The sequence below is a fragment of the Schistocerca nitens genome, chromosome 2 (assembly GCF_023898315.1).
Source record: "Schistocerca nitens isolate TAMUIC-IGC-003100 chromosome 2, iqSchNite1.1, whole genome shotgun sequence".
NCBI classification, from domain to species: domain Eukaryota; kingdom Metazoa; phylum Arthropoda; class Insecta; order Orthoptera; family Acrididae; genus Schistocerca; species Schistocerca nitens.
Genome location: NC_064615.1, coordinates 236,543,305 through 236,554,511, shown reverse-complemented (window position 1 = coordinate 236,554,511; position 11,207 = coordinate 236,543,305).

The window sequence follows — 11,207 nt, the reverse complement described above, 5'->3', positions numbered from 1 at the left end:
CAAACCTTTGGGTAACTGGGATAATGCATCCGCAATTACGTTGTCACTACCTTTGACATGCCTAATTTGGAAATCGTAATCTTGTAATGCAAGCACCCACCTAGTCAAACGTGTGTGTAGTAATTGGCACGTAAGTAGATAATTTAGAGTCTGGTGGTCGCAGAAGATAATCATCCTTGTTCCATAAACGTAGTACTGATACTACGTAAGTGCCCACACTACGGCCAGAGCTTCTAATTGATTAGCCGAGTATGCACGCTCACATACAGTTAGTACGCGGCGCGCAAAGCTAATTATTCTCGCTTCAGGTTGTCCCTCATTTTCTTCTAGTTGGAATAAGCAAGCTCCGAGCCCACAAAAGGAAGCATCTCTTTCCAGATAGAAACTCTTTGACATATCCGGGTGGTGAAAGATTTCTAATTCAAACAGTGCATTTCTTATGTTGTCAAAGGCCTTCTTACATTCCTCCATGAACACCTACAGTCTATTTTTACATAACAATCGTAGCAGTGCTTTATTATTGAGCAGTTAATGGGCACGAAACGCCTAAAGAATGACGCCATCCTTAAAACAGCCTTCAGTTGTTTCTTCATAGTCGGATACGGCAAATGTTGGATAGCTTCCAACTTGCCTGGGTCGGGCATTACACCTACTGGTGACACTATATGTCCTAAAAACTTTATCTCAGACCGGCCAAGTTTTGGTTTCTTTAAGATTGCAGTAACTCCCACTTCTGCGAACCTAGCTAACACCCGGTCTAATAATTTTAGATGTTCTTCCCACTTTTTCGTGGCGATTAATATATCATCTACATGCAATGTCACCTTTTCCATTAAGTCCGGTCTGAAAACGGTCTCAGGTGCCTCAATAAAGACTTCCGCATTTACGTTAATCCCAAAAGGCAGCACTTCGAAATGATAACTACAACCAGTAAGTATAAAGGCTGTATATCTTCACGAGGCCTGTGTTAGCAGCAACTTCAGCAGGATGGCTTCAGATCAAGACTAGTACGGACTTTAACTCCTTGGAACTTCTGAATCTGTCCTTTGAGGTTCTCTTTTAATGTCTCGGGCATCCAGCACGAATCGCATACTATACGGCGACAATGAATGTTCTACTATCTGTCATTTAGGCATTTGTTGAATCTCTTTAGACACAACTTGCTTTTCAGACCATGGCACGGAATGCGTGGTGTGGCAAAATGTATCATGCAGTTTAATTTGCATGTCATAAGTGTATCCACTTATTATACCAGGTTTCTCAGAGAATACTTGACGCCGGCCGGAGGGGCCGTGCGGTTATAGGCGCTACAGTCTGGAGCCGGGCGACCGCTACGGTCTCAGGTTCGAATCCTGCCTCGGGCATGGATGTGTGTAATGTCCTTAGGTTAGTTAGGTTTAATTAGTTCCAGGTTCTAGGCGACTGATGACCTCAGACGTTAAGTCCCATAGTGCTCAGAGCCATTTGAACCATTTGAATACCTGACTATACTTATTTAGCAGGTGAGTCAGTTCATTCATTTGGTTACTGTCCAGGTAACTCGATTCCGACACCTTTACTTCAGTTCCTGGCCTTATTTCTTTTCAAATACGGTATCATGGACTAAACTTATTGTAAGTCTCCCTGTAGAAGTAATTTTCTACATGCAGTACGTTTTGGTCATTCATATCCACCTGAACCTGCCCACAGTAATTATTATATGAGTCAATTCAATGACCTTATTGTGGTTTTTCAAGGTGCATATCGCATGAGAGAGGCTATCTTTGAGTTCCTCTGATGCAACGTATCCAAACCAAGGATACAGAATACTGCTGATTTCCTAACGACCATTAATGAGGGTTTCATCACTTGTTTTTCTATGTCTAGGGCGGCCTGTACCTGATTTTTAATGATCTGCACCCGGCCACGTATGGCCTCCACAGTTTTACAGTTTCACACTGGTAAAATAGGCGGTCTCTTAACCTGGTCTACGTGTTTATATAATTCATGATCCATAACTGAAGCACTTACTCCTGTATCAATAATGACAGGTATGAGTATTCCGTTTATCCGAGCCTTAAAAGCCGCTTGCACCATCTTAGATTTTTGTTGCTGTGTCTGTCTCAGGTCAGCAGTTAATTCCTCACTTAGTTTTTCACCTTCATTATATCTCAACATGACTGCTTCCACGCCTTCCCTGCCATAGCGGCCCCATGTGGAAGGCCTACATAGGTCAATTGGAGTTTACCGCCTCCGAACATCAGGGTTGCGGCTCTTCAACCACTTCCACAATGCGTACTGTTTCATTTTCTTGCTGTTGTTGCACATATTACGGTTGTGGTGTCCAATGTTGCTGCATAGGTGGCGGCCGCTTTGGTATAACATTTGTGTTATTCACTGGCACGTTCCGCTCGGTGGAATCGTGCTGTACCTGCCAATTTGCAGAGCCAGATTTGTGCCAATATTCATTTGCAATTCGCATGATTTTGTTAGCAATGGAAGCGTTACAAATTCCTTCGTTTCTCCGTTTCCTATTAAAATTTCCGTTTTTATTCGGGGAACGGTTATTACTTACAGTGTATTGGTAGCCAGCCGAACCAATGTGACTATTTTTCTTGTTGCTACTGTAGTCGGCGTGGTAATCGATTTCTCTATTGTGTACACCTTTACTGTGACTGTTTCCATTCGGATTTCTTTGCTCATTGCTACTACTGTTCGAACCTGGCCCACCATTGCCAAATTCGTTTTGCCTTGCGTCTTCTTGAATTAGATCCAATGAATCTGACTTATGACCACAGCTGTTGAGTCCCATAGTGCTCAGAGCCTCCAATGAATCTATGGTGACCGTAAATTGTTCGAGGTCTATATCGGGCACAGGAACAATCTTTTCACTCATTGATTGGCATTTTACCCTTTAATATACGCAGTACATCTCTCAGAAGCAAGGGTTCATCCCATTATCGTGTCTTGTTTAAATATTTTCCGAAGTATTTTCGAAGATTGCTCACCGGTTGACATAGTCACAGGTTGGTTTCCGTACCGGGTACTAACGTGTGGTGGGCTATCCTGTTCCCTACGTCCGCAGCTCGTGGTCGTGCGGTAGCGTTCTCGCTTCCCACGCCCGGGTTCCCGGGTTCGAGTCGCGGCGGGGGTCAGGTATTTTCTCTGCCTCGTGATGACTGGGTGTTGTGTGCTGTCCTTAGGTTAGTTAGGTTTAAGTAGTTCTAAGTTCTAGGGGACTGATGACCATAGATGTTAAGTCCCATAGTGCTCAGAGCCATTTGAGCCATTTTGTTCCCTACGATCACTTTCCCTATGTAAAGTGGAAGTGCGCTGCTGCATCTCACTTAGTTCAAGGTATAAGTTCGTGTTCGAGCCTTGGATCTCACACTCAACACCTCTGTTTCATCTCTGCAACGCATTCGTTACTTCTTGTTCTATTTTTGTCCCTACACTTTCAACAAATTGATTTAGATTTTTAGCTAGCCATTTCATCTGACCCTCCAATGCTTGCTGCGCTCTGTCGAGTTCGGTTACCTTCTCGTCAAGTTTCTAGGCTTTATCTGTGACACCTTTCCTTTGTACTACCAATCCGGAAACTTGTTCACGTAGACCATCTATTTCTCCCATAAGATGTGAAACGATGACTTTATCTCGTTCATCTAAAATCTGATTTAGTCGACAGACTAAACGTTCATCACGTTCCACTTCTTTCGTTTTCCTTTCTAGGCTTTCAGTTTTTTCTCTTTCCCTCCCTCTCTAAGCGTTCTGCCTTTTTTTTCCCTCTCGTTCTAAGCAATCTGCGATCACTATAGTTTTAACTTGACTGGTTATCGATTTTTCATTTCCCACACGCTCTAGTAATATACTCTTCACCTGCGCTATTAGAGCCGTTTTTCTTTCGAGGCGCTCCTCTTTCTCGCGTTTCTCTCTTCCTAAACGTTCCTCTTTTTCCCGTTTTTCTCTTTCAGGTTCTCTCAACTCGAAGTTTGCCAGCAGAACGGCTAGAAAATCATTCGTCGGTGCTGGCTGTGGTAGTACATCAGCTGTGTCTACAACTGATGTTTCGTTTGAGTCATCTGCTGAGTTGACGCATGTCTGCTGTTCCAGCTCATGACCGCTAGCAGCAGCCAAAATTTCCTCTACATTGCTCTGTGCATTTTCCAAATTCTGGATTGCTGAACCGAGCGAGGTGGCGCAGTGGTTAGCACACTGGACTCGCATTCGGGAGGACGACGGTTCAATCCCGTCTCCGGCCATCCTGATTTAGGTTTTCCGTGATTTCCCTAAATTTGCTTCAGGCAAATGCCGGGATGGTTCCTTTGAAAGGGCACGGCCGATTTCCTTCCCCATCCTTCCCTCACCCGAGCTTGCGCTCCGTCTCTAATGACCTCGTTGTCGACGGGACGTTAAACACTAATCTCCTCCTCCTCGTCCTGGATTGCTGAAACAGATTCGTCATCGATCTCTGTTGCGTCATCCATGCCTAGTTTTCTCTCTTTCCGGGGCTTAACCATACTTGTATTAACGCTGTTACCCCCAAAAAACACAAAAAACACAAAAATACACCACTTAGTCTAACACAAACAAATACACTGTACACAAAATAGTGCACTATATCCTAACCAACTCACACTCAAAAACTCAGTCGTAGCACCTTGGCAAGAAGGATTAAGATTACTCTCGAATGCAACTCATAAACGATCTGTAGCCCCACAGCTGATTGTGTAGCTTATCACACAAAATATCTATGTCAATTGAAAGAATGTGGCTACACTTGAACTTGAGCACTGTAATGAAACAGTCACCTTTTTTTAAGCTTATGTAGCCGGTTTCACTAATCAAAGTACTGAATATCACACTTTATTTAATTAGTAAGCACTCTGCATTGCACCCAGTTACCTAATGATTCTAATATGGAACATGGAAGCTCATACAATCCCATCCCCATGGTAAGCAATCTCTGTTACTCGTCGCCCCACATCAAGGTTGCGAGGTCTATTTTGTACAATAACATTATGGCAGCTGCAGTCTATCTCAGTTCAGAAGCTCGAATTATTTATTTTCCGTGCTCAGTAATGGATTGTAGTTGTTGTAAGTACATAGAACAGAGCATTTACAGAATTACACACTGTAAAAAATTGTTATGTTACATACATAAACATAATCTGGTATTATTAATTTGTCATTAAATATTGTACTCACTACAGCAATATTTTTGAACTGTAAGTTGGGTACCGAACAGTAATATTTGTTTCGTTCAGACCACCACAAGTTGGGAGCCAAATGTACCGTTACCGCCCAGGTCCGGACACTGTCTAAAATATATTTACGGTGTCCTCGACGAATGTGACGAAAAGAGTGTAAGAAAATCTTAACGCTAACTTTGTTGGTATTTACGCCCGGAAAGAGCGTGAATAGAGCACTTACGTGGCGGAGCGGACACAAGAAGAGATGATGATAATATGAGGTATTGCAAGGTACACTTTCGTAAGATAGTTCTCTGAGCTCAGATTATTTAACAGCACGTGACTCAACGCCTTGTTAGTATAGGATTGCGTGAGGCGATTTTAGAATTTGTTGCAAAATTGATGTCTACGTGAAGCGTACTTAGGGACAAAAACGTAGACGTAATCTCAGGGATTATACACTCCTGGAAATTGAAATAAGAACACCGTGAATTCATTGTCCCAGGAAGGGGAAACTTTTTTGACACATTCCTGGGGTCAGATACATCACATGATCACACTGACAGAACCACAGGCACATAGACAGAGGCAACAGAGCATGCACAATGTCGGCACTAGTACAGTGTATATCCACCTTTCGCAGCAATGCAGGCTGCTATTCTCCCATGGAGACGATCGTAGAGATGCTGGATGTAGTCCTGTGGAACGGCTTGCCATGCCATTTCCACCTGGCGCCTCAGTTGGACCAGCGTTCGTGCTGGACGTGCAGACCGCGTGAGACGACGCTTCATCCAGTCCCAAACATGCTCAATGGGGGACAGATCCGGAGATCTTGCTGGCCAGGGTAGTTGACTTACACCTTCTAGAGCACGTTGGGTGGCACGCGATACATGCGGACGTGCATTGTCCTGTTGGAACAGCAAGTTCCCTTGCCGGTCTAGGAATGGTAGAACGATGGGTTCGATGACGGTTTGGATGTACCGTGCACTATTCAGTGTCCCCTCGACGATCACCAGTGGTGTACGGCCAGTGTAGGAGATCGCTCCCCACACCATGATGCCGGGTGTTGGCCCTGTGTGCCTCGGTCGTATGCAGTCCTGATTGTGGCGCTCACCTGCACGGCCCCAAACACGCATACGACCATCATTGGCACCAAGGCAGAAGCGACTCTCATCGCTGAAGACGACACGTCTCCATTCGTCCCTCCATTCACGCCTGTCGCGAGACCACTGGAGGCGGGCTGCACGATGTTGGGGCGTGAGCGGAAGACGGCCTAACGGTGTGCGGGACCGTAGCCCAGCTTCATGGAGACGGTTGCGAATGGTCCTCGCCGATACCCCAGGAGCAACAGTGTCCCTAATTTGCTGGGAAGTGGCGGTGCGGTCCCCTACGGCACTGCGTAGGATCCTACGGTCTTGGCGTGCATCCGTGCGTCGCTGCGGTCCGGTCCCAGGTCGACGGGCACGGGCACCTTCCGCCGACCAGTGGCGACAACATCGATGTACTGTGGAGACCTCACGCCCCACGTGTTGAGCAATTCGGCGGTACGTCCACCCGGCCTCCCGCATGCCCACTATACGCCCTCGCTCAAAGTCCGTCAACTGCACATTCGGTTCACGTCCACGCTGTCGCGGCATGCTACCAGTGTTAAAGACTGCGATGGAGCTCCGTATGCCACGGCAAACTGGCTGACACTGACGGCGGCGGTGCACAAATGCTGCGCAGCTAGCGCCATTCGACGGCCAACACCGCGGTTCCTGGTGTGTCCGCTGTGCCGTGCGTGTGATCATTGCTTGTACAGCCCTCTCGCAGTGTCCGGAGCAAGTATGGTGGGTCTGACACACCGGTGTCAATGTGTTCTTTTTTCCATTTCCAGGAGTGTATTTCGTGTTATCACATTAAAATATTGCTGCAGGATATCTTTACCGTAGCGAAATTGGGTAAAAGAAATCTTTGAATTAAAGAAAGTATTTCCTTTTTTAAACCAAATAATCTTTGTTTTGCAGAGAAGTGGTCGATGTCTATACTGAGCCGGCCGAAGTGGCCGTGCGGTTAAAGGCGCTGCAGTCTGGAACCGCAAGACCGCTACGGTCGCAGGTTCGAATCCTGCCTCGGGCATGGATGTTTGTGATGTCCTTAGGTTAGTTAGGTTTAACTAGTTCTAAGTTCTAGGGGACTAATGACATCAGCAGTTGAGTCCCATAGTGCTCAGAGCCATTTGAACCATTTTTGTCTATACTGAACTGAAAGTTTTTAGTTTTTTACTTTAATATGAAATAAATTAATTTATGCACTTTCTTTTCTTTACTAATTACTATTGAGAGTCTTTTGAACTGTCCGTTGATGACAGAAAGCAATGAAATTATTCCTACGCAAGATGTCTGTCAAGAATGGTCAATTGTTCGGCCGTTCTTGTTTATTCAGGGAACTGAAGACCTAGAAAAATAAACCTTATTTTTACTTCTGCATGAAGGTCACTATATACACGAAGGAAAAATGCGCAGTTAGCAAAATTACAATATATTCTTTAAAAATCAGAATTTACAATGCGAAATGTCCGCCGTAGCGTGCGTTTTCTTCAACGCTAGAACAGAGAGTGTGTAATACTGCTGGTCTTTTTGGATTCTTGCACCAGAGAGTAAAAGAACAATTACATTGCTACATACATTCCATACAGTTATCTTATACAGTCTTTTGTTTCGTTATTATTTCGTTTCATTACAAATTACCGTTCTGACAGTTAATTACACGCGCATTTTTAAGGTCCCCGCGTGATATTTTCAATAATTTGAAGTTTTACTATTTTCATTGTACTTCGTTTTGTGTCCGACTAGTCGTCACACGATTTAATATTTTGTACCGCATATCAGTACAACCCCTCTTCCCTCTCCCCTCGCCGGCCGCGGTGGCCGTGCGGTTCTAGGCACTTCAGTCCGGAACCGCGTGACTGCTATGGTCGCAGGTTCGAATCCTGCATCGGGCATGGATGTGTGTGATGTCCTTAGATTAGATAGTTTAAGTAGTTCTCAGTTCTAGGGGACTGATGACCTCAGATGTTGAGTCCCATAGTGCTCAGAGCCATTTTTTGAACCTCTCCCTTACCCCCTTCCCTCCCCCTTCCTACCCCCCCCCCCCCCACCGCCTTGGTATTACGAGGGTTGAAAGTGGAATAAGAGCTGGCTAGAGGCGGAAATATGAAATGTGTACCAACGTAAAACACTGTCACCTACTTCAGAAGTGGAAATGCGTTGTAGTTACTCATAAACGTTTCACAACCTTAGTACTCTGTCTGGAGTGAGACTCGATTCATTTTAGGGCCACGAGTACCCAGAGGGCAGGAGTTGGTCGTTCGCTGCCAGCTGTTGTGATACCTCGGGTTGTACCAATTCCAACTACCCACGTCCGCCGGTGCTTGAATTATTCGACTGTTGTACCCGGCAGCGTATGGAAATTATGCTGTTCCTGACTGTCGAGAATACCCAGAGGCATAAACTTTGTCGATTTGCTATCTGCGTCCCTACTTTGTTTGTCTATGGTAATGTAGAAAGCAGGCGACTAGCGTGCAGCGGGGCATCGCGATGCGAAAGCATCCGCTGCACCGGACTCTTCTCTGCATGGCGATGGAAAGCTGAACAACTGTGATACTTCAGTCTGGAGATGACTTTTACTACAGGGACATAAAATTAAAATAGTTCTACATTTTTCTGCTTTCAATATTTCTTTGTAACTTTCAGTGGTTTTTGAAAAATAGGTTGTAAGAGGTATGCGATGTATGCGCTGCCTGCAACAGGCAAGACATAGGAGAGTCTCTGACCAGAGAGCAGTATGTAGTTAGTTGTTGCTTGTCGCTAGTCTTGAGTAGTCTGCGTGAGTCATCAGTAGTGTGCAGCAGTCGACTGTAGTCTTCGTGAGTCGGCAGTAGTCGGCGCGTGTCGGCAGTCTGCTCTGGTCGGGATTCTGGAGGATGAGTATTATTGTAGAAGGTAAAGAAGCAGCCTTGCGCATATCTAATAATGTATGTCAACTGTCATTCAATTTCTTTTAAAAATGCCCCAATAATAATTTTTATAATATAAAGTAATTTTTTAAAAAAGAGCAGACTGCCGACACGCGCCGACTACTGCCGAATCACGCAGACTACAGTCGACTACTGCACACTACTGCCGACTCACGCAGACTACTCAAGACTAGCGACAAGCAACAACTAACTACATACTGCTCTCTGGTCAGAGACTCTCCTAAGTCTTGCCTGTTGCAGGCAGCGTATACATCGCATACCTCTTACAAGGTGTACAATCTAATGGAATCTATCGCTGCTGATTTTTGTCTCGACGAGGTATCGTTCAGTCGACTTACACATTATACGGAACCACTTGTGAGTGGGGTTAAGTGGAAATGACGCAGTGCTTAGAATAAATATGATGCAGAAGAAACAGTTCTTTAAGTACGTTAACAATGACAGTCAATTAAGGAAGACCCCGCATCTCGTGGTCGTGCGGTAGTGTTCTCGCTTCCCACGCCCGGGTTCCCGGGTTCGATTCCCGGCGGGGTCAGGGATTTTCTCTGCCTCGTGATGGCTGGGTGTTGTGTGCTGTCCTTAGGTTAGTTAGGTTTAAGTAGTTCTAAGTTCTAGGGGACTTATGACCACAGCAGTTGAGTCCCATAGTGCTCAGAGCCATTTGAGCCAATTAAGGAAGACAATGCGTTATGGTGAGATGTAGCTGTAATAAATTTGTTAGTGCTCTTGAGACAATTTGAATGAAATTCTGATTAGCAGAAAGTATATTTGTAGGCTACTTTTTGTGACCTCATATTGCTCGTACGCTTGATTTTCAGGATCTTTGAAATAAAAAATATATGTTACACGTTTACTTTGTAACTCGTAATCTTTGACAGACGATTTTGTCTTTTGGAAAGTAGATATAACTTTTAAGTATCAGCATCTTCAGATATGACACTATAATACAGATGAGCCAACCGAAATTTTGCTCCATTATGTTTATTGTAAATAAATCCCATGTTTTCGTTTTGTCTTTTACGGAATTTCCATATAATACTCCTTTTCCAGTCGTTAGGTACGTTTCGTTGCTCCAGCGATCTACGAAAACTACTGCTAGAAGCGGAAAAAGTTCTTTCGCATAATTTTTATTCAATTTTATAGGTATCTCATCAGGTCCTGACGCCTTTCCACTACTAAGGGATCGTAGCTGCGTTTCAGTTCCGCGATCAGTTATCTCGGTATTTCCCATTTCGACGTTCGTGCGACGAATAAAAGAACGGACAGTGTTACGACCTTCTGCAGTGAAACAACTACGGAAGACTGAATTCAGTACTTCGGCCTTCTCTGTGTTCGAGCGCTATACAGCGGTAGTTCAGGATAGCGTGGCTTCCGGAACGATGGGGCACCACATGCCTACGCGAATGACACGCAGGTAGCTTAGAATACGGACCGGTGGTTTGTGGGGACCAGACTGTCACCCGACAGCTTCGAAGATGTGTTTCATTGGTTTGATACTACGCCATTTAAGGATGTGAGCATTCAACTGTCCTTTGTCCTATCACTCAGCAACGCTTTTAGAGAGATAGTCCTCTAATCAGGAGGTTTTCGAACTTCGCTCATGAGTTTAAAACGCTACAAAGTATACCAACACAATTGCGGCGTCCATAAAAAGAAATACAATAAGATCACAGTGGACTAGCAATCCTTATATTAAAATCGTCGACAGCCGTCAGTTAGTCGTCCTATGTCACAGCGTCCACCTGATCTGTTGTGAGCTCCCCCGAGGGCCTAGTTGACATTTCTCCACATGCCTGGAGGTTGTTGCGAACTGTCGTGGCCGCAGTATTGCTCATCTCAAAGGTCCAATCTCGATGATACCGTTTCCACTACAATCGTTAAGTGTCGATGTCCTTTGTTCTACATGGGACCACGAAGTGATCTTCTGCTGAAGAGTCCTGTGTTCAGCAATGTGCATCGAGCCCTGTGTTTCGTAACTTTTGTATGTGCACAAGCACTGTGATTGTCCGTCAGTCTGCCAC